This window comes from Saimiri boliviensis, chromosome 10, assembly GCF_048565385.1.
Source record: "Saimiri boliviensis isolate mSaiBol1 chromosome 10, mSaiBol1.pri, whole genome shotgun sequence".
Taxonomy (NCBI): domain Eukaryota; kingdom Metazoa; phylum Chordata; class Mammalia; order Primates; family Cebidae; genus Saimiri; species Saimiri boliviensis.
In genome coordinates, this window is record NC_133458.1 from 69,342,367 (window position 1) to 69,369,980 (window position 27,614).

Here is a 27,614-nt window from a genome sequence, read left to right on the forward strand (position 1 = left end):
AAATCTTCAGTGAAAAGAGTCATTTGATGTAGCACACTTTCATTGTCTTATTTGAAGAAATTGTGCATAAAAATGTACATGCTATAAAAGCCACCCCAACCTTCAGCAATCACAATTCTGATTAGTCAGCAGCCATCAACATCAAGGCAAGACACTTCACCAGCAAAAAGATTATGACTTGCTGAAGGCTTGGATGATCATTAGTATTTTCCAGTAATAAAGTATTTTAAATTAAGGTATGCACATTTTTTAAGACATAATGCTATTACACATTTAATAGACTAAAGTACAGTGTAAACATAACTTTCATATACACTGAGAAACCAAAACATTATTTTTGGGATTAACTTTATTGCAATATTTGCCTTGTGGTGGTGGTCTGGAATTACACCCACAATATCTCCGAGTTATGCCTATATTTATCCAAAGACAACAAGATATTTCCACTCCCATTATGATTGCAGCACTATTCACAATAGCTAACATACAGAATCAAACTAAGTGTCCATCGACAGATGAATGAGTAAATAAAATGTGGTTTATATACACAATGGAATACCATTCAGCCATTTAAGAAGAATACAATCCTATCATTTGCAGCAACACAGATGAACCTAGAGGACATTATGTTAGGTTGAATAAGCCAGGTACAGAAAAACCAATATTATATGATGAATTTTTCTGTTTTCATGCTGCTGATAAAGACATACCTGAGACTGGACAATTTACAAAAGAAAGATTTATAATGGACTTACAGTTCTACATGGCTGTGGAAGTCTCACAATCATGGCGGAAGGCAAAGAGGAGCAAGCACACCTTATATGGATGGCAGCAGGCAAAAAGAGAATGAGGAAGACACAAAAGTGGAAACTCCTAAAAAAAAAAAAATCAGATCTTGTGAGGCTTACTCACTACCACTAGAACAATATGCAGGAAACTGCCTCCATGATTCAAATATCTGCCATCGGGTCCCTCCCACAACATGTAGGGCACATGAGATTTGGGTGGGGTCACACAGCCAAACTATATCATTATACCCCTGGCCTCTGTCAAATCTCATGTCCTCATATTTCAAAACCAATCATGACTTCCTAACAGTCCCCCAAAAGTCATAACTCATTTCAGCATTAACTCAAAAGCCCACAGTCCGAAGTCTCATCTGAGACAAGGCAAGTCCCTCTCGCCTATGAGCCTGTGAAATCAAAAGCAAGCTAATTAGTCCCTAGATACAATGGGAATACAGACATTGGGTAAATACAACCATTCCAAATGGGAGACATTGGACAAAACAAAGGAGTCACAGGGCCCATGCAAGTCTGAAATCCAGTGGGATGATCAAATCTTAAAGCTCCAAGATGATCTTCTTTGACTCCAGGTCAGGCTGATGCAAGATAGCTTCCCATGATCTTGGGCAGCTCCGCCCCTGTGGTTCTACAGAGTACAGCCTCCCTCCCAGCTGCTTTCATGAACTGATGTTGACTGTCCGCAGCTTTTCTAGGTGCATGATGTGAGCTGTTGGTGGATCTACCATTCTGGGGCCTGGGGGATTGTGGCCCTCTTCTCACAGCTCTACTAGGTAGGGACATTGTGTAGGGGCTCTGAGCCCACATTTCCCTAATGTACTACTCTAGCAGAGGTTCTCCATGAGAGCCTCATGCCTGCAACAAACTTCTGCCTGGGCATCCAGGCATTACCATACATTTGAAATCTAGGCAGAAGTTCCCAAACCTCAATTCTTAACTTCTGTGTACCCACAGGCTCAACACCATGTGGAAGCTGCCAAAGGTTGGGGCTTGTACTATCTGAAGCCATGGTCTGAGCTCTGTGTTTGCCCTTTTTAGCCACAGCTAGAGCAGCTGAGACACAGGGCACCAAGTCCCTAGGCTGCTCACAGCTTGAGGACCCTGTGCCTGGCCCATGAAACCACTTTTTCCTCTTACGCCTCCAGGCCTATGATGGGAGGGGCTGCCATGAAGACCTCTGACCATGCCCTGGAGACATATTCTCCATTGTCTTGGGGATTAACACTGGACTCTTCATTACTTATCCAAATTTCTGCAGCTGGCTTGAATTTCTCCTCAGAAAATGGGATTTTCTTTTCTATCGCATTTTCAGGTTGCAAATTTTTTCAGCTTTAATGCTGTTTCCCATTTAAAACTGAATGCCTTTAACAGCACTCGAGTCACCTCTTGAGTGCTTTGCTGCTTAGAAATTGCTTCCAACAGATGTCCTAAATCATCTCTCTCAAATTCAAAGTTGCACAAATCTCTAGGGCAGGGGCAAAATGCCACCATTCTCTTTGCTAAAACATAACAAGATTCACCTTTGCTCCAGTTCCCAACAAGTTCCCCATCTCCATCTGAGAGAACCTCAGCCTGGATTTCATTGTCCATATCATTATCAGCATTTTGGGCAAAGCCATTCGACAAGCCTCTAGGGAGTTCCACACTTTCCCACATTTTCCTACATTCTTCTGAGCCCTCCAAACTATTCCAATCTCTGCCTGTTACCCAGTTACAAAGTCACTTCCACATTTCCAGGTATCTTTTCAGCAACACTCCACTCTACTGGTATCAATTTACTGTATTAGTCCATTTTCACACTGTAGATAAAGGCATATCTGAGACTAGGCAATTTACAAAAGAAAGAGGTTTATAATGGATTTATAGTTCCACATGGCTGGGGAAGCCTCACAATCATGGTGGAAGGGAAGGAGAAGTTAGTCATGTCTTACATGGATGGCAGTAGGCAAAAAGAAAATAAGGAAGACACAAAAGTGGAAACCCCTGATGAAACCATCAGATCTAGTGAAACTTATTTATTACCATGAGAACAATATGGGGGAAATCGCTCCCATGATTCAATTTTCTTCCACTGGGTACCTTAGATAATATGTGGGAATTATGGGAGTACAATTGAAGATGAGATTTGGGTGGGGACACAGAGCCAAACCATATCGCATGATGTCATTCCTTTGTGGAATCTTAAAAGGATAGTATTACAGAAATAGAACAGTAGTTACCAAAGGCTGGGGAGGGTAGTGGGAAGGGAATGGGGGAGATTATGTAATAGGTACAAAATGATAGTTAGATAGGAGAAATAAATTCTGCTTTCTGTAGCACACACAGCAGGGTTAACAATATGGTTATAACTAGAACAAATAACTGTAAAAGAGGGTTCTGAAAGTTCTCACAGCAAAGAGATGATAAATGAGGTGATGGATATACTAAACAACCTTATTTGGTCATAATACAGTGTATACATGCATGGCAACAACACATTGTACCTCATAAATATGTACAACAATTGTATGCCAATTAAAAAGAAAATAAACTTACAGAAATAGAATTAAAAGGGGGGTGCAAATGTCAAAACTTACAAATATAAGTATATAAACTCAAATTGAGTTTTACTGAATCCTAAATATTTACGAAGTTGCCAAATGATTCAGCCTTTTACAAATCTGAAATAGTTTCCCTTCTTTACTAGTAAGAATCTAAGAAGGGAAGTCACATTTATATTTTATCTTATTATTTGAATTGCTATTTACCGACAAGAGAAAAAAACAACATAATAAACTAGTACTATGAACCACGAAAACAGAATTCAGATGTTTGAAAATTGTTCTTCCAGAACAGTGGTACAACTAAAGGCAATTTTTGATTTCACAAAATTTTTCAACTTCAGTTACATTAATTACTAGTTTACAGGATTTTAAAGAATGCATTTAACTTAATAATACACTCAAACAGAAAAAAATTTTGCAAACAGTAATTTCAGTCTGTTAGATATTTATGACAAGTGTTATTTAGCTTGGCAGATATTTGAGTGCCTACTAATGGTCAAAAGCAGTACTGCACTCTAAAGCCTCATCTGTTCTAAAGCTGGGGAAATTATTTGATTTAGAGTCTACAATAACCAACCAACTCTCTTGTTTTCTGTCTTTAAAAAACTGAATCACTTGGGGAAAGAAGGAAAATAAAATTTAATACGTATTATTTTAAAAATACAACATACAAAGAACATTTCCATTTTCTTGAAAACAAAGCTTTCTTTTTGTAAGAAACAATGACAGGTAAATGTGTAGTGGGCTGCAGTATGATGAAAGGACCATGGATATGGAGACCAAACACCAGTGTTCTCATTCTAATACTGTCACATTCTATGTGTTGATTTCCACATCTAAAATGAGGCTTTTTCTGGCTTTATAATTATGACCATAGAAAAATTTCCTCAGTAATGATTAAACTTCCAAAAATATAAATAACATGATTGTTTTCATTTTACAGCATTTTGTAACTGAAATTATAGTTAACAAAAGTTAACAGAGGTAGGTTACCCTGATTGATGGACTAGACTATTTGGGGATTTTAATTTTCTTCTTTAAATCCTTGGTTTTGTCCTGAATTTTCATAATAAGCACAGATTACTCTTACATTAATAAAATGCATTTCTTTTTCAAGTTGAAAAAAAAAAGTGATTTATAGTTCTTTCAATAGCATAGGTTACATGATATCCATGAAAATTTTCCTCCTCATTCACACTCAATAATAAAGTACATATACTAGTAATCATTTGGGCTATCACAGAGATATGTTGCATTTTTAATGTGGTTGAATGGGTGTTTCTTTTAATAAGAATAATTTTAAAGTGGAACTGAGCATCTTGATATAACAGGAAGAGAATGGGTTATTCCATCCTAGTATATCTAGCTGAGAGTCCCAACCCTTCTGTTTTCCAGCTGTGACTTTGGGCAACCTGGCCAACATTTCTGAGATGAGTAGGGCTAATGTATGAGACTACTGGCAAACTGTTTCTTGAACAGAATGGTAATGCTCTCTTCTGTATTCCACTCTGGAGTGGTGAGTCTGGAGCTCTGGAAACTTCATATCCTAGGTTTCCTTGCCAGCTGGATTCCAGTATGGTTTTGTCAATGGGAACTATTGGCTGGTGATTGGCAGGGTTCTAGATTCTCTCAGCATCTGCCTAGTTGCAGATGACAACTCCAGCTCCAGTGTCAGTTTCCAGTTTCACTCAGCACTTCCAGTCCTAGCTGCACTAAGTTAGAAGAGCAGCTAGACGTTCTGCATCAACTGATCCAAGCACTCCACAGTGTAGGCCCCAGAGGTATCAGCATCAACCACACTGCACATCTCCTGCTGTATGTTCTCCCTCAAAAAGCAAAGCACCATGGGGCTAGACCCTCACCTCAGGAGTCCAAGCATCAGCTCTGGAAATGGAGGAGGGGTCTCTCCTTTGATCCCCTGGGTTCTAACAATTTAATTGTGCCCTTCTTTTACCCAATGTGAATGCATACTAGTCTAATCATATATATAGCTAAGGAACTCCTTTCCTCATTTACCCTTGCAGTGATTTTGTAAAAAATTTGTGCCTCAGTAAACCACTTTTTTTGATCCTTTGGCTTGCTTATGAGTTGTCCAAATGGTGCATTTTAAAGTCTACCATGTCATAGATCTATTATATTTCTTAAAACCGTTAATAAGAGATCAGTCAATAAACCTGACTACATCTGCACATCTGCAAAGAGTGCATCAAAGTCTGAAACTTCCTTTATTCTCTGTAAAGGCAATCTAACCCCAGGAAGTTTCACTTCCTAAGCAGGTAAATTTCCAGTTAATCAAATAACTGATTCCTCCCAATAAAATTTTAGTCTTTCCTCCAAACCACTCACTTTTGAATCCTCACACCTTCATTCCATTTTTTTTTTGCTTTTGGTTGGAGGTGGGGAAGCAAATAAACTATAGTAATACAAATTGTTACTTTAAAAAAGACCTCTACTTTAAAATTTCCTAGAGAGTCCCTTAAAATGTTTTCAGTCAGTAGGAACTCCCTCCAAGGCAATGCTCAAAGTACTGTCTTTTTGTCCATACATTCAACTTTTAGTTGTGACAAGACATTGTCACTGATGTGATATATACATGACATATATAATGTCTCTGGGTAAGAAAAAGAATGTAATATAGTTCTAGCATTTCCTGACAGATTCAATAATCAACAAGTAAAAGAAATCCCATCAACCTATAAGTATGTTATTAGTCAATATAGACTTGATGGATGAAGTTATTTTGTGAAATTTCCTAAATTCTAAGGTGTGTAGAAGGAGGATAACTGGATCTCGATTATCCTCTGGGTTTCATGCTTCTCTGGATCAATTTTAGAGAACATAAAATTTCAGTGTCTTTTTCCACTTTGATCACTTTAAATCAGAAGGAGTACCTGGATGAAACAAAAATGAGTTTTTCTAACTTCCATATTGACTACATGTACTCCAGCAGTTTCACATGTGTTGAGCTTCCCTGTCATACAGAAGTTTCAGGATTACCTTGTCATGCTCATTTAAATGTATGATTGATTGGTTTGTCTCTTTTCTTACTTTTCTCTCCTACTGTTTGAGGTTCCTAGAAGGAGTTGTTTGGAGTTAAGAGAGAAGGGGATGGTCTGAAAGCTTTGAGGTCTGTTGGAAACAATTTTAGACGTGTAAATTCTGCAGAGCTTAAGACTTCTGTCTTTATAATAGAGACATTTCTCTCGACACACTATGAGTGGTCCTGGCTGGTCCTAAAGGAAATGCAGTCCTTTCAGGCTGTGTAGGATGAGGTGCTATTGCTGGGGCAACACATCGGAGTCTAATTGCAGGAGTTAATTTACTACCTGGAAACTAGAGGAGGGCTGTGAAAGGAAACTGTGGTGGCATCTGATCCTGAACCAGCTAAGTTTTAAGTCTTTAAGAGGAGGTAGTTTTCAAGCAGAAAATGAAAACAAAAAAACAAAAAAACAAAAAAACATTTTCACAAGAAACTTGGTGAGACTCAGAGCACAAGAGGTAATGCTCATGTCCAGGTACAAAATTATGCTCAGATTTGGGAGAAGACAATCACCTTGACATAAACCACAGTGTAGCTCAGGTACAGTGAGGACTGAAGGGATAAAGCATTGTTTTCTGGCAAAACTTTAGGGTTTTGCCATTTTAGCAATTGAAGGTGATTATACTTTGGGCTGCTTCTGAAGATAATATCCAGAAGGATCCACCATGGGGATGTGGCCAAACACAGGGGATGTTCACATAGCTTGGCAAATGACCAGAGGACAAGGCAGCATGACCCATGCTGGGAGAGGAACACCACCTGCCTAGGGTGTGAGTCACTCCTGGGGGACGTGTGTGCTGGGAGCTGGTGCTTTCCAGTTAGACACTTGAAGGCTACCAAATATATACCCACAGACTGATTGAAAGTGGACATTTTCAGATTACACTTTAGTTATATATTTAACTTTATATTACTATCATACGTTAAACCTCACATATGTCTAAAGTGAAGTTATGAAATATTTGACTTGCAAAATATTTTTCAGTCTAAAAGTCATAGTTTTCATTGTTTCATCAAGACCATTGTTCTTGAGATATCTAGTTAAAATGTCTTTAATTCAGTCTTCTTATCTTTGTGGTTTTCTGATGCCACCAAACTAAGATTCCAGATAAAAACAATCATCTTTTGCAATGACTAAAATCAAACATCTTAGATTTTCTGTCCAAATCATTACCCTATTTACTGTCACATTTCAGTTCTGGATGTGTCTGAAACTAAAAATAAAAATATTTTCTATATCACAAGCAAGCATATTTGAATAGAAATTTCCAGTTAACCGCAGTTTCTATTCTACCTTTACTAAAAGAAAAAAAACAAATATAGAAAGAAAGACCTCTAGAGAAACATTTTAGATCTCTGGCACTTTGTATCTGGATGAATTGTGCATTTACTCCAATTGGGCTTTTTTGCTCGGTTTTGCTGTGTGCATTTTGATGGCATTTTTAGATGAAATCTAAAAATGTGTCTCTCCTGCACTAATGTGGTCTACTGCCAAGCAGCTGGACCATTACAATGGAAACTCTGAGTTTGTGAGACACTACCACTTTTTAAAATTTATCTTTAGAATCATATCTTATTTTTCAGCAAGAAGGTGTCTTTATATTTCCCACTAATTTCAGAGGTAAGATTGACAAGTTAAATTTTAGTAATTTTAATTAATTAATCAAAATAAATAGGTGATTGTATAGTTAGTTCTAATTGGTTTTCAGCTGTCCATAGGAGATGATTAAATGTTTTGGCAAAACTTCGAAAGCTCAGCAGAATTGACAGACCAACTCTTTCTCCATTAACAGATATGGCTGATATATAGTCTGGGGAAGGAGAAAGAGGAACTGTTTTTGATAGTGGATTAAGGGCAGACCTCTGCCATGACCAAGAAAAGAAGTGCTCAGATGAACTCTCCCTTAACTTCTTGAAGGGAACTTAATCCTACCTCTTTCCAGAATGACTATTCCATCTTCTTTATTTCTGCTTGACCTATTGACTTCACTCTCCCTGTTGGGTGTGCAGAACTTCCTCCAGCATTCAGAAAAGTGGGAACGTGCTCTGGGAGAATGTGAGGGTGATACTATAGTAAAGTAAGTAATGCAGACCCAAGAACAAGTAATTTAAGTGCAATCCTGTATTAAAATTACTCCAGATGACAGAATGTGTACGTGGGGTCTGCATGAAAATTCATCAAACCTGAGACAGAAGGACTATATCCTTGACCTAAAGAGGATGGCATCTGAGCCATCTCAGTAAGAAAAAACCCAAATCTCTCATTAGACGGCCACCAGAGAAGGGAAGCCATGTCCACCCCATTCTAGTACCCAGGAAACACACCACTCTGTCAGCTATGATGGTGTCCCTGAATACTTTCTCCAGTTTTCTAGCCAAGCCACTCTTAATGCTCACCAAATCTCATCCTCACTTTACTACTGTTGACATTTCCAGGGCCTAGCAAACAGTAGAATATTTCATGTTACAGAATGTTCTATGCCAAGAGCAAGGAAGAACTGTGAACTGCTCATACATCAGCAGTCAGCACTTTCCAAAACTGAAACACTGTTTTGTATTTTTTGGATTGATAATGGGCTACACTTTTCCCTCAAAAATTAGAAAATAAAATACATATTATAAAATGACTGGAATTGCTGGTAATTTTTCATTTTTAATTCAAATATTGTCTCAACTCAAAGATCCTTTTACCTACTGTCATTTGGATTCGTAACTTCAATTTGTAGTTACACTCTAACTTTATAGAACATCACAGTTAGAGATGTTAGTCTTTAAGGAAATAATTTCACAGCACTGTTTCTCACATTCTACAAGTTTTAGTCAACAGTGGCATTATATTCTCTATAGCTACAGAGAAAAAAATTCATCCTTAAGGAGCTAACAAATTTTCATTCCAAGCTAATTGAGTCCCTCATTTCAGGCACCTAAAAGTCCCCCACAGACTAGCCCAACTCTAGCTCCCCATAAAGGGAATCTTATGTGTATGCTCTACTTGCTCTTGACTACAGCATTTTAATGATAATCTTCTATGAATGTGAAAACACTTCTCTGAAAGTATGCATGGCCCAGATAGCCCATTCTAAAATCCCACAATTCTATTTTTGGAGAAACTGAAAAAGTGCAAAATAACTGAAGATGAAGAAAATAATTCAGAACATGTTGCTAAATCCATTATCATTGATGGTGTAGACAAGGACAATGGCTTGAGATTATCTCCTTCCAACATCCTCTAGCAAGCACCTGGAGTAATTTCTAAATAATTTTATCATGCCTTAAACCAACTTTGTATTTAATCTAGATATGGTTATTATTTTGAAGGTTTGCCAGTGATAAACACTGTAGAAATAAACACATAGAGACTACAGTTAAACAGAATTATTTTACTAGAGCTGAAGAGGAATGTTTAGGTAGACTATCATTATCCTTCCAAAGAGGATGCTAGGATGTAAAGGATGAAAACATTCCTAACCTGTGTTTGCATTATTGCTCATTTATTAAAAGAAAAATTAAATTGTCATAATTTATAAACCCCTTTCCATTGTCACATGGTTCTAGATTCCACCACATGATTTATAGCTCTTTATCCATAGTGTGATCAATCAACTACTACCAAGACTAAATTTCCTTTCCCAGTTATCTATTTAGCCACTTCTCTGGTTCTTACTCTAATTAACATGTATCTAGATTGACTTTTCAGTGGCTCACAACTTGCCAATTAATATTGATGGCCTATGGCTTCTCATTTTAGAAAAATATATTCCCTCTTTAACAATTCCCTTTAAACAAGTAACAAGTTTACTGGTGTGAGCAATCACCTGACCTTGGAGGATGGGGCCTCTCCATGACCCATAGGCTTTACAATTGCCAGCTGGCTTTTTTTCTGGGTTCTGCATATGTTTTACAGCATAAGACTCCAGTGCTAATTCTGAATAACTGAGAAACTTATTCACCTCTCCAATTCTATGATCCAAATGCTTCCATTTCTGTCTAGAGTCCAGTGTACAACCTCTTCTCAATGAGTTCTGTTTCTGTCTGCTGTCACCTATCAGGGCTCCAGTCTGAACGATGCTGTGTAGAATGCATGAAACAAAAGCTTGTGGAGCAACTGAGAGCTGTCTGTCTCCTCCTTACATTAGCCATTGCAGAGCACGTGAGTACTAACTGTATTACAGCAGTGAGAAAATCCCTGACCCACATTCCCACCTTTCCCTTACTTCTACTTCTCACAGCCAGAAAGAAAGTTTGGGCAGAAGAGAGCAACAGGAATGTACTTCAAAAGCATATCCACATCACACTTGCACAGCTTATCTCCATATTTGTGCTTCTTTTGCTCTATTTTTTGATATGATAAGGAATGTACTATCAGCAGACAAATAGTGGGTGGTTTTAAATCTATCATCAACCTTTTCACATAGTAGAGAACCAAGGTGCAAATGGCTTTATACACATTGTCCCTAAGTTTGGGAAACTGGTGAGCATAAAGTTGGATTGAACAAATGAATGACTGAGCTGGGTCAACACCAAGCCCATAATTTTACTGTTCCTCAAGGAATGCTTCAGACTCTGCGTTCATTCAAAAGTAGCATGTGTACTGAAGTTTAGCTTTTCTCCTTTTCTTCAGCTCTCAACTAGACCCTCCCAGTCAATGCTGCCCCAGGTCAGGACACAGGGCATGCAGGGACATTTAGAGGGTATTGAAAAAAACAATAATGATATTCGATGTATGGGGAGGCTGATGAAGGGAAAAGGAGTGTAACATGTTTCTAGTACATTCTTCCTTCTCTTTTACCATATACTCTTTCCTACCACATAGTTCAGAAGGGTAGGAGTTGCATGGAAAGTGTCAAAAGCTGCTTCTGATTTGGGCCTAAGCATTGAGATCTATTTTGCCATTTCTAGCATAAACCAAACAGCACGTCTACAAATAGCACACTGGGGAAACTGCAGGGTGCTGTGGTTATACTGAAGGATCAATACAAGAGACTCAAATGCAATGCAAAGACCTTCACAACATTAAAGAAGGATAATGGCATAATGGATGAAAAGTGGTAAATATCAGAAACATGTACTCGAGTTAGAGAGTATTTTATTAATTCAAGCAAGAGATGCTAAGTACTTGGAATCAGCCAATGGTAGTGTCAACTAAAAGGAAATAGCAAGTATGAGAGGAACTCTGTGGGCAGAACCAACTAGAATTAGTATTTCATAGGTTGGGGAAGGTTAAGGAAAATGTGGAGTTGGAAATGGCCTCAAATTTCCAGCCAGGAGACTAGAAGGATGTTTATGCCATTAACTAAGAAAGGAGATTGGTGGAAAGAAAAAGATGTAAAGAAAGAATGTTGTAGGTAGAGAAAATGTTGGATTGGATTTATATTTCAAATATAAATAAAAGCATAAACAAATGAACAATATGGTCCAAGTTTGTCAAGAAACTTAAAGATTGAATTTTAATCTTATTCTTGCTGAAATTTATAGTCTTACAAAAACCCAGTTCTTATTGGGAGTTTAATGACTAAATATATATTAAACTTTCTCTAAAACCCTATTACCCTCTGAAGGAAATAACAACCAACAAATTATGACCATGAATCAAGATACCTGTAATCAAATAGCTAGTAACTATAAATAGTTCATAAAGAAATCACTGCTTCTTTGAAGCAGGCTATAGACTCACACTTCTCTAATAGCCTCTAATTCTAAGCAAATAAATATGTGTAATTTTTCAGGTTATTAAATAAACTTGTAATGATAAACCATTAGAATAAGTATGTTCACCATTTTCATTACAACAAAATGTCCAAAAGATTAGGGCAGATACACTTGGAGAATATTCCTTATATCATGTTTATATTTAAATTTCCTTTATAAACTTACTTGCTGTACTCAAAATATATGAAATTACAAGATCATATACTCTTTAAAAGTATAATCCACCATATTTTGGTGATATGAAGCCATAGTCAATTTCAGACTTTTGCAGCAATAATGATTATTTTGCTTTTGGATAAAGTGAGCAAGTATTTTTCTAATAACTAAACTGACAGTTTAAGTGCTCCTCTTAGTAAGCTTCACATTTAATTCTCATGAAAGGTTTATGGAAGGTTCTTCTCTATAAAACTAGTGTGGTATGTTTAAATTTCAATTATATGACAAGTTACACTCATTTAACCTTTTATGCAAGATTTCTGCTCTCTGAGTTATAGTTTTTCTGCTTCTTCCAAGTGGTAATAATTTCTTGTAAGCTTAAAAGCAAAAATCGCTATGCACTCAAAGCCAAAAGGGAGACAGGTAAAAAGACCTGTAAAAGGCTGTTTTCTTTCATAACCTAGATCGATCCATCATTCATTTATTTATTCATGTAGCAAGTATCTATTGAGTGTCTCCATGTGCAATTACTGTGACAGACTTCACAGTTATAAAGTTGACTAACATAGGCCCTCTCTTAAAGTTCAGTAAGGGATGTAGACATGTCAACTGACAATTACAAATACTGAATGATAACAGCAATAATGGAATAACTTACCAGGTGATGTGGAAACAAAGAGGATGGAGGACAATTTATACCAGGATGGAGAAGGTCAGAGAAGACCTTCAAAAAGGCTAAGCCTCAGGTGAGTCTTGAAGGATGAATGAAGTCCCTATCTCTTTAATGACTATGTTTGAATAAAATATAAAGGTACCAAATGCTATGATTGAGAGGGCCCTAAAGGTACTTGCTTATAAACATAATTCCTAGTAACATGCCACTTTGTAAGTCATTTTATATTAAGACTCTGCCTGAGGAAGATCATTGTCAGATGAAAATTTTTTTACCTAGAAAAGTTGACACAAGAATAAACCACCATCCATCTATATATTTACACATTTACTTAAGCCATTTCTCAGTAATGGGCTAGATGAAGAAATGGGATTCTAAATAGAGATATTTGGCAGCAGGGAGCAAGAAGAACCAAAATCCCATAGAAGGGCAGATCCCAGTGAGAATACAGCTATAGGGGCTCAACAGACACTAGAGTCTTGGCAGGGTTGTGGCTACAGGTGGATGATGAATAGAACAGCCCTCAAGAGAAGAAGAGGGAGAAGTGGACCAACTCATAATTTCTCCTCATGTTAAGTCTTCCACTTCCCAGGGAGGGAACAGAAAACACTTGATAGTTTGATCTCCTTAAATTAGAAGGAAGCCAATCCAGTGAGCAAAACCCAAAAGGCAAAGCTTGGGCTTCAGTTTTTGTTTGTAATTGAAAAGGCATCAAAAATAGCTACTGAACTGTCAAAAAGAATGTGAAGGTCAGAATCATGTTTAACTACAAACACAAATCAAAGGTACAGAGTTGACTCCAAGCTGGCTGAGAGGATAGAAAACTGGCATCTATTCAGCCCATATATACTGAAAAGCAAGCAGTAGGTAGCCTTGCCTATCACAAAGATATTGTAAGCAATCTGGTGGTGGTGTTGAGGCGCTCTCCCTGCTCCTTAGCTTGCAGGTGCCTATTGTGAGACCTTGTGATTGTGTAAGTTAATACTTGTGTGTGTGTGTGTGTGTGTGTGTGTAAATGGGGGGTTAAGTATTCTCTCTCTCTCTCTCTCTCTCTCTCTCTCTCTATATATATATATATATATATATATCCTATTAGTTCTGTTCTTCTAAGAGAACCCTGACTAATACAGAAGCCTAGCAAAAAGAAAATCTTTTAGAAAAAATTACCCCATGGACAAAACATCCCAAATAAAATGGTGGGCCCACCCATATCCAGGCCAGCAAAGGCTAAATGAGGATCGTAGACTTCTACCACCATCAAGCTATAAGGAGGCATCCTAACCTACCCCGACTTTTAACAGGGTGTTGTGAGAGAGAGCTGGATAGGGAGGCAGAACTTTTACCCCCACAGGGCAGTGCCATGGCTCATTCTTCATCATCATACCTGCTCACTCTCCACCTCACCCTACTCTCTCTACTTTCCTCCTGATGAGGAGCAGCATCAGCAGGGAAACCTAAATTTCTACCTCTTCTCAGTAGCATTACAAAGAAAAAAGAGAGCAGACACAAACTGCCAATATCATGAATGAAACAGAGGATGTCACTACAGACCCGAAAGACAACAAAAGGGTTAGAAGAGCATACTACAGATGACTCTACATACATACATACAAACATACATTTGAAAGATTAGATATACTTGAAAGCTTAGATAAAATGAACAATTCCTCAAAAAACAGAAACTACCACATCTTACCCAGCAAGAAACAGATACTTTTAGTAGTCCTATAGTTATTAAATAATTCAAATTTGTAAGTTAAAATTTTCCAGAGGGGCCGAGAATAGTGGCTCACACCAGTAATCCCAGGTTTTTGGGAGGCCAAGGCAGGTGGATCACTGGAGGCCAGAAGTTTACAACTAGCCTGGCCATCATGGTGAAACCTCATCTCTATAAAAATATAAAAATTAGCTGGGTGTGGTGGTAAGTGCCTGTAATCCCAGCTACTCGGGAGACTGAGGCAGTAGAATTGCTTGAACCCAAGAGGCAGATGTTGCAGTGAGCCGAGATTATGCCATTCTAGCCTAGGCAACAAAGTGAGACTTCATCTCAAAAAAAAAAAAAACAAAAAAATAATGTCAAATAAATAAATAAATAAATAAAACCAAATCTATGTAATCTCTCCCAGAAAAGGGAAGCAAAGAGAATGCTTCCTATTTCATTTTATGAAGCTAGTATTACCCTTATACCAAAATCAGATGAAAACATTAAAAAAGAGAGAAAACTACAGACCAATATTCCTCATAAATATTGATGCAAAAATTCTTAGAAAAATATTAGCAAATAGATTTCAGCCATATACAATGAAAATTATATACCATGATCAGGGGGTTTATTCCAGGAATGTAAGGTTGGCTCACTAGCTGAAAATCAAATTAATCACCATCTTAACAGGTTAAAGAAGGAAATCACGTTTGTGAAAAGAAATACAGAAAAATCATTCAACAAAATTCAGCACACATTCATGACAAAAACCCAGAAATACTGTAATAAAGGAGAACTTTCTCAACTTGATAAAGAGTATCTTCAAACAACCTACAGCTAACATTATAATGAATGCTTTAGTTCCAAAATCAGGAACAAGGCAAAGATGTCCACTCTCTTCTTATTTAGTATAGCACTGGAATTTCTAGCATGAAAAGAAAGAACAAATAAACAAAGTGGAAACAAAAGTCATACATGTAGGAAAGGAGGAAGTCCAACTGCCCCTATTTGCAGGTAACATGAATATCTGGATAAAAATTCCAAGGACTATATACAAAATACTTTTAGAACTAATAAAGTGAGTTCAGCATGGTCCAAGGATACAAGATAGGAATATAATCAAAAGAAAAAACTTTATTCTGCAAAAGACTCAGTTAAGATGATGAAAAAACAAGCTTCAAGCTGAAAGAAAAATTGTAAACCATATATCTAGTGAAATACTAATATCTAGAATAGATAAAGATTTCTCAAATCTCAATAGTAAACAAAAAAATCCATTAAAAATTGGGCAAAAAACATAAGAGATTTGACTAGAAAGGATATACAGATACAAATAAGCACATGAAAAATGTCAAAACCATTAGCCATTAAGGAAATTAAATTTGCAACATAACTATCAGAATGGCTAAAATAAAAAATAGTGGCAACACAAAATTCTGGAAAAGACAGAGAAACTGAATAGTTGCTGGCAGGAATGTAAAGTGGTACAATCACTGTAGAAAACAGTTTTGTAGTTTTTAAAAAACTAAAAATGTGATTTCTATATGATCCAGTAATTTCACTCCTAAGCATTTATTCCAGAAAAATAAAAATTTATGTTCACATGAAAACCCACACATGAACATTCATAACAGCTGTATTCATGACAGCCAAAACTGGAAGCAATTCAGATGCCCTTCAACAAATAAGTGGTTTAAAAACTGTGGTACATTCATACCAAGGAAAACTATTAAGATACATGCAACAACTTAAATAAATCTCTAGATAATTATGGTAAGTGAAAAAGCCAATTTCAAGGGTATAATCTATATAATTCAATTTATATAACATTCTTGACAGGACAAAATTATAGACATGAGAACAAATTCATGATTGCCAGGAGGTAGGGAGGAGGTGGAAGTGAGAGGAAAGTGAGTATGGCTGTAAAAGAGCAACAGGAGGAATCCTTGTGCTGATGAAAAAGTCCTGTATCTTTACTGTCAACGTCAATCTCATGGCTGTGGTAGTATAGTTTGGCAAGATGTTGCCACTGCAGAAAACTAGATAAAGGCTAAAGGTGATCTCTCTGTATTATTTCCTACAACTCCAACTAATACACAATTATCTAAAAGTAGAACATTTAATTAAAAAAAAACAAAACAAAAGTGTGCTGTTTCTCTGCTTAAGGGGACTGGAGAAATTATGTGGGGGCCTAGAAAATAAGAAAGCAAGAGCCCACGCAATCCTGGCTAAGGAATTAGAAACAAAAAGAAACTAGGAAGCAAGACAAGATTTCCTTTTTATGACTTGGTAGAACTAACAGTTGAGCCTGACGTGGAAGGTAAGGTGGTTGGGTTATGGTCAATTGCCATTTGCCATATGCTCATTGTATTAGTCAGGGTTTTTCAGAGAAACAAAACCAGCAGGATGTGTACATAGAGAGAGATTTATTTTAAGGAGGGGTGTGTGTGTGTGTGTCTGCATTCAAGCAAGTAAAGTTTCAAAAACTAGGAGATAAACCATGACTCACTTGGTGGGAAAAGATAGTTATAACCATCAGACAAGATATCCTATACTTCCATGCTATCTTTAATACTAGTAGAAAAAGTAACTTAATAACTGCTGGAAGATGACTGGCTGTTTTCAAAACTATCTGAAGTTCTCTCAGGCCATCTGTGGAATAACTCCATTTTACTTTCTCTTCTACAATTATTTTAGGTGTAATCTTGCATGCCACAATTTTGTTGTCACATGGGTCACCTGGGTATGATGGTTCGATTTATAGATTTCTCTTATTCTCTGCTAATGTTCCTCTCTCTCCTGTTCATCCCCAAATTCCAAGCAATAGGTCTTGATGCTTCTCTTTTAACTCATAAGACATTTTAAAGATCCAAAATCTAAGCCAGAGAGGCTAGTCTAATTGAACAGCATTATCAAACAAAAGAGCTAATATTTTATCTCCAAAAATTTCTATAGTGTTTATTATTAGAATGCTTTTCTCTGTACTATAGAATCAGAGTTATTTATATTTTCTTATATATTTACATATTTTAACACTTCAGGCCTTTAAAAAGTTTGAGCTTAGAATGGACTCACTTTAAATACTTTTGTAAATTAAACACAATATGAAATAAATATACCCTAAAATGTCACGATGGCTTTGTTTACCTTTGCTTTTGGTTGGAGGTATTAAACTCAAAAATCTGAAGCACAGCATGGTTTTTGGAATACAGCTTACTTGGTCCAAATTGCCAGGAGTGCATCAACACATACAAGACTCATGCAAACTAGGAACAGATGGCCTATTCTGATGGAAAAATTACACACAGAGGCCCCTTCCTCTGCATGGCCTCTTGGAGCTGAAAGCAACTTGTAGGGGTTGGTTCTGGAGGAAAGGAAGATCTTCCATTTTTGAGGGCTGAGTGAGTGGTAGGATGCAGTAAATCTTTCACTACTTCTTGTGAAGAAAGTAACAAATGCTAAACCCTTAAAGATTCTTCTGGTCCAGGTTTAAAGTTGCTCCCCCAACATCACATATCAGTATCCTGAACATGTCCTTGTTAGTTTCTCTATCCATTTTTACATGCTCATTTTGGTCCTTTCCACTACACACCCCTTCCGAAATAGTTCTACCACACTTACTATGGTTCTACTGCACGTACTATGGTGCTACTTCTTCATGTGGTGCTACTTCTTCATGTGATCCTCTCACTGTATGCTCAGCTTGGCCAGTCTTTCTAAGCAGACTATTGGCCTTTTCTGTATCTTTCCCTGTGGGTTAGATTTTCAAGGCCATTGGTCATGTCTGCTACTTATCTCTGAACTCCTTTCATTTTGCCTACACTTCTCAGGTAGTGAGCTGGTCACCAGAGTATAACAGAAGGAACCACAACCTCCCAAGATTATGATGGAATTCCTTGGGGTATGCTTTTTAGTAATTTAAAGAAATTAATTTCCCATTTGAGATTTGAATATAATTTTCTGTCTACTAATAACTTTAGTTGTATTTCTTCTCCCTGGATCTATCTTTCTAGTTCAAAAGTTATTTCACCAAATGGATTAGCTTTGGTTTTTAGAAAGTATATTATTTAATTTTAATCAAATTAATTTAAATTTAATTAAAATTAATTTTAATCATTTAATTTTTTATTATTATTATTTTTATTTTTGGCAGAGTCTCACTCTGTCACTCATGCTGGATCTTGGCTCACTGCAGCCACTGTCTCTTAGGCTCAAGCCATCCGCCCACCTCAGCTTCCCAAGTAGCTGGGAATACAGTGCCCGCCATCACACCTGGCTAATTTTTGTATTTTTAGTAGAATCGGGGTTTTGCCATGTTGCCCAGGCTGGTCTTGAACTCCTGAGCTCAAGCGCTGTGCTCGCCTGAGCCTCCCAAAGTGCTAGTATTACAGGTGTGAGCCACCATGCCCGGCCTCAGTATTCTCATTTTGATTTTTACTTTTAAAGATGTATTTTTCAATCTGAATCTGACCAAAATTTTACATAAATGAAAATTTAAAAGTACTTTTTAAAAGGCAAAATCTTTCAGGATACCCTATTAGAAATCTTATTTAGAGAGTGCCAAACTAAATCTATTTGCATAGCAAATTCCTACAAATTGCTTTTTTAAAGGAGGATTAAGAGGCATTATAATTAACCTTTTGCTTTCTTTAACACAGCATCAAAATAACAAAGTACTTTGCAAATTAGGTAGCTTTCTAGTTTGTCAGGGAAAAAAATGTTCTCAAGTATGTCTTATGTAAGAATGATTATTCCTGATGATTTGAATTATAGAAGTACATATAATTTTAGAATCTTTAGGAAATGTAAAGTAAGCAACAAAAATAATCTTCAAATATTAATTCAAATGTATATATTAATAGCGATTTTTTAAATAAGACATCACTCTATGTGGAGTAGTAAATACTAAAACAAATAAAATTCACTGGTTTTGTCAAAGAACAACAACAAAAAAACCCAATCAAAACAAAACTCTTCTTGTCTATGCAGGCAGCTCAGGAAGGCAGGAAGGCAGGTAAGGTCAGTTCACTGAAGATCAAATGTTTTTTAGCGAATATAACGAACCATTCAATAAAAAATAATCTTGTAATCACAAAAAGAACTACCATAAACAAGAAGCTGTCATGGCCATTTGTGTCTGTAATCCTAGCACTTTGTCAGGCAAAGGAGGGTGGATGGCTTGAGCTCGGGAGTTAAAGAGCAGCTTGGACAACATGGTGAGGATTATGCCATGTTACGTGTGTGTGGGGTGCATGTGTGTGTGTATGTGTGTAATGCTGCCTCCTGGTTGTATGTTCTCCATGGAATAGTTCTGGATTCTTCATCTGTTTTAAAATGAATTTTGGGTGATTGTCTCCCTGTTGCATTATATTGCATGATATCAATTTAAGGAAAGAATCCTTTGGATTCGTTAACAAATAAGAAGCTGTGATGTAACAATGAAAAATTGCAGGGGCTTAAAACATTTGTAAAGTGTGCATTTTACGATAGTGAACATGATATTTATCAACCTTGAATTAGGACAAAAATTATCCATAAAAGAGAGACTACACTAAACAAATGTTGACTAGTTGTATCTGACAGGAAAGATTTTCCTTTTTTTAAAAAGATAAATCATAGATCCAGCCCTGCCAAAGAGCAACACTGGTTCATTTCACGTAACTGAAACGTTGACTTATTTTTCACTTAAAAGTTTTCAGAATATTCTATGTTTATTCCCAAATGGTAGATCAGGTATAATAAAAATAAACACCAATCATCCTCCTAGGAAAGACTTGAGTAGAAAGTAACGGATTCTTATGCCTTTCACACAAAAGACACATATGACAATTAGTTTATTCTCCTCATGTATGTTGTAAACAGGAAAATGTGACTTTGCGTGGTTATTGTTGGCACTCATTTGAAAGTATTTCTGGGAAAAACATCAAAAAAAAATATTCCATGTTGCTAACTGCAATGTATGTAAACAGGGTTTTTCACCTTTTAGTGACTCATCTTGACTTGATACTCAGTCAGAATTAGAAAATTCCTAAATTTATACGTGGAAGAAAGATGCTTTGGGATGTCCCTCCCCAGTAAACTAATACTTAATGTAAGTCTGACTTCAGGCATTGTTATTAACCAGGGATATTAGTTGATCCTGAAAGATCTAACTTACGTTGTAAAAGGACTGGGACTACGAGAAATCAGATGTAGGATCCAGAAAATGAAGATTTTCTGGACTGACATTGTAAATATATAAAATACCTTAATATTGTACTCCCAAAAGTAACTTGAAGCAATTTTTAGTACAACATACATACATATTTAAAAAATAAATCAGACATACATGAGGAGGGAAAAAAACTCTACCAGGTTTCATTTACCAGACAATTTCTGATATACTACAAAAGCATTTGTTTAACTTTTCTGGCAGCTGGAGACAAAAAGAAAATAGGGCATGTTATGTAGAAATCGAGTCTACTTTAAGGCAATTCCAGGTACTTTATGGGGATCAGAATTGAACTGAAGTTTGTATCTTCTTATGAAACTTTTTTTTTTTATAAGACAGCTTTGTGTTGGAGGATAATGCCCTTTCAGACAGGACACAATGGAGAGGTGTTGGAAAAACTTGTAAGAATTCTTTTTTTTTTTTTTTGAGACAGAGTTTCGCTCTTGTTACCCCGGCTAGAGTGCAATGGCGCGATCTCGGCTCACTGCAACCTCCGCCTCCTGGGTTCAGGCAATTCTCCTGCCTCAGCTTCCTGAGTAGCTGGGATTACAGGCACGTGCCACCATGCCCAGCTAATTTTTTGTATTTTTAGTAGAGACGGGGTTTCACCATGTTGACCAGGATGGTCTCGATCTCCTGACATCGTGATCCACCCGCCTCGGCCTCCCAAAGTGCTAGGATTACAGGCGTGAGCCATCGTGCCTGGCCAAGAATTCTTTATTAAAATATGGTTGTCATACTGACATCCATCTGTCTGTCTGTCTATCTGCCTGTCTGTCTAATCTATTTATCCTATCTGTCTTTCTATGTATCTAATCTATCTGTTCTATCATCTATTATCTATCAATCAATAGATCATCTATCAGTTTATCCTATCTATCCATCTTCTATTATCTATCTATCCTATCTGCTTATCCTATCTATCTATCTATCTATCTATCAATCATCTCTATTTATATCCTATATCTGCTTTCAGAGGTACAGTTGGTATATTTACAGGAACTAAAATAGAAAAACCCATATAGTGTACTGTGATGCAAATCAAGTTATTCTCGGCATATACTGCTCAGTTTGCCTTGCCTTCTTTTGGGAATTGCATCTCTCATCTTCTGGGAAACATTCTTTCCACCACTGCAGCCATAACAGAGCTCTCATGGTTTTATCCAAAGTCATCGTCTCCCTGGCCACAAAAATTAGTTCAAGGATGGCACCTACTTCAAGTTGAGCCAATCATAACCCTTTACTAGGACTTTAAAAACTGAATCCAGAGAGTGTAAGCTCAGTGCTGTTTCATGGGTGAAGCCGAATCTAGAGATATGAGGAGCTGTACATACTCATGTTTCCAGCATGGTAGAGTCCAGGCTGAAAGAATGAGCCTGGCATATAGGACAGGCACAGACTTGGAGAGACAGTCCTGGCACTGTCTCAGGTCCTGAAGCCCAGCCCCTCTTGTGCCTTCCCAGTCCCTCTTGTGCCTTCCCAGTGATTTAATTTTGTGAACCAAAATTTTCCTTTCATTGTATAAGTTACAGTTGGTGGTGGTGTTGCATGTAGTCAAAGGGTCCTGACTACTTTCGACAGGGATTTGCAAGTTTTACTGCCCAAGCATCCTTTTCTTCTGTTTTTAGTAAAAGCACTTTGATTTTCTTTTTGTGAACCACCCCTCCTCATTCCAGTAGACTGGATCACACAGACCCTTCTCATATACCCGCTTCTGACTGCAAGCATCGACATATCATCCAGATATGGCTAATGAGAGCTACTCTTAATTTTAATTGGAGCTAGGGGGAAGAAAAGCTAGAAATGCTAAGGATTCTTTATTATTATTAATCAAAGATGCTTAATAAATAGATCCATGGCTCAGTATAAGCCATTTTACCTCGAGAATACATATGTATCAAATTTTGATATATAAAACTGTACAACCAAACTCTCTGTTCAACAAAAGGTAGGAAGAATGGAAAAGTGATTTCTTACCTAAAGAGAGCCTTAAATTTACAGGTAAACTTTACAGTTTGCAAAGTAACTTGGTAAGGCTGTTAATGTCAGGGCTGTTGCCATTTTTATCCCTTGTTGCCACCTGCAAAAAACAAAGTGTAGTAAGGCCCAGTGATTCATCTAAGGCCAGAAACTCTGGTCTTGGACCCATGCTCTGTCTGACTCCAGAGAGAGACCTTCCATCACCACACTCAGCATTCCTCCAACAGGCTCTGAGGGGCAGCCCCAGTGCTCTGGGAAGACTGTGCTCTTTGTCTGAGATTTGTTGTTATCTTAATGAAGAGATTCTCATAAATCATGACTCTTTCTAAAGCTAAAAGTCCTCTGCCAAGTAAACACGAGTACTTATTGCAACAATAAAATCTTCAAAGCGTTGGTTCTGACAAAGGCCATGAGAAAGGGTTATTTCACCTAAACCTCCCTCTACCATTTATTCAAGTATAGTGGGGATTGGAGAATCACATTTTAACATAGAAAGTCACCTAGAAAAGTGTTTTCCAAGACTGTTCTCTCAAGATAGTCCCAGAGCAAAATATACCCATGGTTTTAGTAGTTTCCTAGGGCAGCTGTGTAACAAATTACCACAAACTGGGTGACAAAACAACAGAAATTTATTTTCTTGCAGCTCTGGGGGCCAGAAGTCTGAAATCAAGGTATTGGCAGTGGTGGTTCTTTCTGAGGGCTCTAAGTAACAATCTGTTTCATGCCTGTCCTCTTCTATCTGCCAGTGATAGCCAGCAATCTTTGATACTCCTTTGCTTTCAGATAAGAGTGTGTGTGTGTGGGGGGAAAGGGGGTGTGATTTAGACTTTTAACTGATTGGATGAGACCCACCCACATTAGGGAAGGCAATCTACTTCCTCAGTCTACTGATTTCAATGTTAGTTTCATCCAAAAATAACCTCACAGACACACCTAGAATACTGTTCGACCAAATACCTGGGCACTCTATGGCCCAGTCAAGTTGACACATAAAATTAACCATTACACTTCCAAATAAAAGTATACCCTAAGCCAAACATTACAATTTTTTTTTTTTTGATCAAGGTTATAGAGCCAAAGACTTGCCTTTTCTCATCCAAAAATTAATGCTCCACTCAGAATATTTTCAGGTTAAGGGTGTCAATGAGAAATACTAGTCTTTTTATGCTATATTTTTTTTTTGTGTGCAATCTGAATTATACCTCATCAAACTTTTTGCAATTAAGATTTACTGAAGTTATTTAAAGCTACAGATTCTCTTTATATTGTCCCTGTCATTAAACAACTCATGAACTTCCTTCATGAAGGATCAAATTGTCTAGATATCCACTGGCCAGCTTCAGAATAAAGATAAAATCTCAAATCACCACAAGCTTTGATTCAATAGCAGTTTTGATTCAATAGCGTACCTTCTGTGAAAAACAGAAAACAGTTAAAGAAGCACAAATAACAAGATTTAGTGAAAATACTAACCCCCCAAAAGGACAGATACAGTTGATCTCTTTCATGTATATTAAAATGTTTGAATATTGAGAATTAATTCTGAGATTGATGACTCTCAGTTACTATAAGGTTTTTAATCACTGTCAAAACAAACAAAAAACCCCGAAAAACTTCTCTATTAACCCTCAGCTATTTACCAATAGTTGCCTTTACCAGACTGACATATTTTAGAAACATTCTATCAATAAAATTAGGCCCAATAGGGTTTGAAGATTCTGCTTGAGTTTTAGAGTCACGCAGACCTCAATGATACTGAGTGTGATGATGTATGGGAGTAGAACAAGTTTCAGAAGGGGCTTTGCTTTGTGTTTTGTTCTCACTGCCGGAATAACATAAATGTGTTCTTAGTGTGGGCCCCCTTTCCCAAGGAGACTCTTCAAGATTTTGTGCTTCATCACCAACATAGAGTTTGCTGGGTACTGCTTCCCTTTATAACTCACTTCTGTGCAGGACTACAGATAGGGCTAGGAAAGCAAGGAATGTTGTGAAGGGTAGCTACACAGCCCTAAGATGCAATGGGGGTCTCTGGGTCTGGACCTTTGATTTGCAAGTAACAGGGAGTAGGTTGTCTCTGAAGTAAACCCAAGAATTACGACCCAAGAGCAGAGGTAGGACCAGACCCTGCAGCAAGATCAGTAGCAGCAAAAGTCAATGGGAATTGAGAAGACCAGGTCTCACACCCATTTTCCAGAAACATTGGGAGTCTCTGTAATTCTTATATGGCCTTAGGGGAGGGGAGGGCCCCTAAACACATGATTGAAATTGAACTTCTTAACATTTTAGCAAGTGTAAAATAATACTTGCGTATTTTGTCAGCAGCTTTATTGAGGCAAAACTGATGTGCTATAAACTGCATTTAAGATTCCTTAATAATAGCTAACGATGTTGACTATCCTTCCATGGTCTTACTGTAGTCAATATATCTCTTAGGCTGAACTATCTATTGTATATTTTGCTCATTTTTTTTAAGAAAAGAATAGTATAGTTTATTTATGGATGCACCAACAGGCAATATGTAATTAATAGTATTTACATATATATTTAATATTTTATTGCACTATTTTGCTCATTTTTAATTGGGTTTTTGTTTTCTAATGTTTGAGTTTTAAAGGTTTTTTAGATAGTCTAGATGCAATTGTTTATATGCAATTGCTTCATCAGATATGTGATTTTCAAATATTTTCTCCCAGTTTATTACTTTTTTCTTTTAATAATGTCTTTCAAAGTGCAGTGCATGACTGTGTTATAGTGCAGAAGCTCTTAGTTTTTTTGCAGTTCAATTTATAAATGTTGCTTTTATGGATCATGCTTTGGATGTTGAGTTTAAGAAATCTTTAATCCAAGTCAGAAAAAATTATTTGTTTCTTTCAAGAAGTTTTATAATTTTAGGTTTTATATTTAGGTTAATTATTCATTTTGAGCTAATTTTTATATCTGATGCAAGCTATGAATCTATTCTTTTGTTCTGGGGGTTTTTGTTCTGGGGGTTTTTGAGAGTGCTTTTTTTTTTTCTTTTTTCATACAGATAGCCAATTGCTCTGGCACCATTTCGAAAAGACATTCTTTCTTGAGTAAATTATCTTTGTATTTTGTTGAAAGTCAATTGACACATATGTGTCTCTATTTCTGCACTTTCAACTATGTTCCATTTGTCTATATATGTCCATCATGACAGTACTACCAAACCATCTTGATTACTACACCTTTATAATAAACCTTGGAGTAAAAGCAAGTAAGAGTGTTGAGAGCAGACATCCTTGCTTTGTTCCCAATCTTGAAGGGAAATAATTCAGTTTGTCACTGTTAACTACAATGTTAGCTGTAGTGTTTTTGTAGGTATTCTTTAGTAAGATGAGTAGGTTCCCCTTTATGCCTTTCCCTGAGAGCTTTTGTTATGAATGGATGCTGATTTTTCTTTAAATTGCTTTTTCTGTGCTATTCTTTCGCCATTGAATTTACTCCAGTGGAACCAAAGTGGAATCAATAGCAAAAAGCTAATAGAAAAATCTCCAAACACTTGGAAACTAAGCAACACACTTGTAAATAATCTATAGGTCAAAGAGAAAGCCTCAAGGAAGTCAAAACGTAAACTGAACTGAATGAGAGTAAATACAACATATTAAAACTTGTGGGAAGAAGCTAAATCACTACTGAGAGTGAAACGCATAGTCCCAAATGCTTACATTAGAAAAAAATCTCAAATCAAAAATCTAAGTATTCACCAAAAAGAAGATCAAAGTGTTTTGAGAGCCTCCAAGTAAATTGGGGTTTTAGTATCAGAGTGGCTGGCAACCTTGCCCTAATGGAAATTGAAGGGGAGCTGGGTGTGAGTGTTTAGAGTGTGCCTTTCATGGAATACTTCTTTTTCCTTTTCTTTTCTTTCTTTTCTTTTTTTTTTTTAAACCAGGCAGATGGCCTAGAGCCTAGTTGTTTGACCAGGGGATCTTTTACACAGGATCCTTGTTTATAGCTATAGATGCCTATGTGGTTCTTTTGTTTATATCTGCCTGATCTTTGCTCTGGCACTGTGAGCCCATCTTGTGCTCTCCCTGGCATTTGGGGAAAACTCAACTTGTGGCAGTCCTTACTTAGTTCTTCAGATGGAAGGTGCCAATGCAATGCACTATCACAATAGTGAACAAGTTCAAAGATTTTCTATTTACACCTTCTGGGTAAGGAGGCTGTAATGAGTTGGGAGGGCAGTCCTCTGTCCTGGGTCATGTGAAGCAGGAATTCAGAGTCAGGTAGGGAGGGAAGAGCACAGGGCAAGTGGCAGTACATGTAATGGATTAGAGTGTGGGTCACTTTAAGTTCCCAGGCAAGAGCTTGAATGGTTTGTCCAAAAGAAGTAGAAAGAAAGTGGAGAGAGATCCCTCTAAATTCTTATCTCTGGCCACCAGTTTGAGCTATCTGGAAGTGGTATAGATCTGGAAACTATGTCACAGGTGACTTTCAAGTTTATGAAAGTAAAATTCTCAAAGTCAAGGGTGACTGAGCCCTGCTTCTGTTTTGAGAAAGTTAAACTTGTATTCAAAATGAATGCTTAAGCAATATACAATTGAAAGTTATTACACAAAGGAACTCAAAGAAAGAAAATTTTTTAAAAAAGAAGAGAAGTCAATAAAATTGGAAACAGAAAAGCAACAGAGAAGTCAGTGAAACAAAAGGTGCTTCTTGTCCCACTCTGCTGGTAGTGACTAAAAAGAAACAAACAAACAAATAAAGGTGGTTCTTTGCAAAGGCCAGTAGGATTGTCAAGCCTCTAGAAAGATTTACAAATGCTAAAAAAGAAAA

The 27,614-nt window shown here is 37.0% G+C and overlaps 1 protein-coding gene across 6 annotated transcripts in view; it reads left to right on the forward strand.

Moving 5' to 3' along the window:
* The window catches only part of VPS50 (VPS50 subunit of EARP/GARPII complex), a 163,876-nt gene extending 136,262 nt beyond the window's left edge, over nt 1–27,614 (forward strand). For 2 of the 6 annotated variants that reach the window (XR_012512114.1, XR_012512118.1), the window contains one exon: nt 10,436–27,614. The gene's annotated coding sequence lies outside the window, so the exon portion shown is untranslated. The other 4 variants (XR_012512115.1, XR_012512116.1, XR_012512117.1 and 1 more) reach the window with 4 other exon arrangements.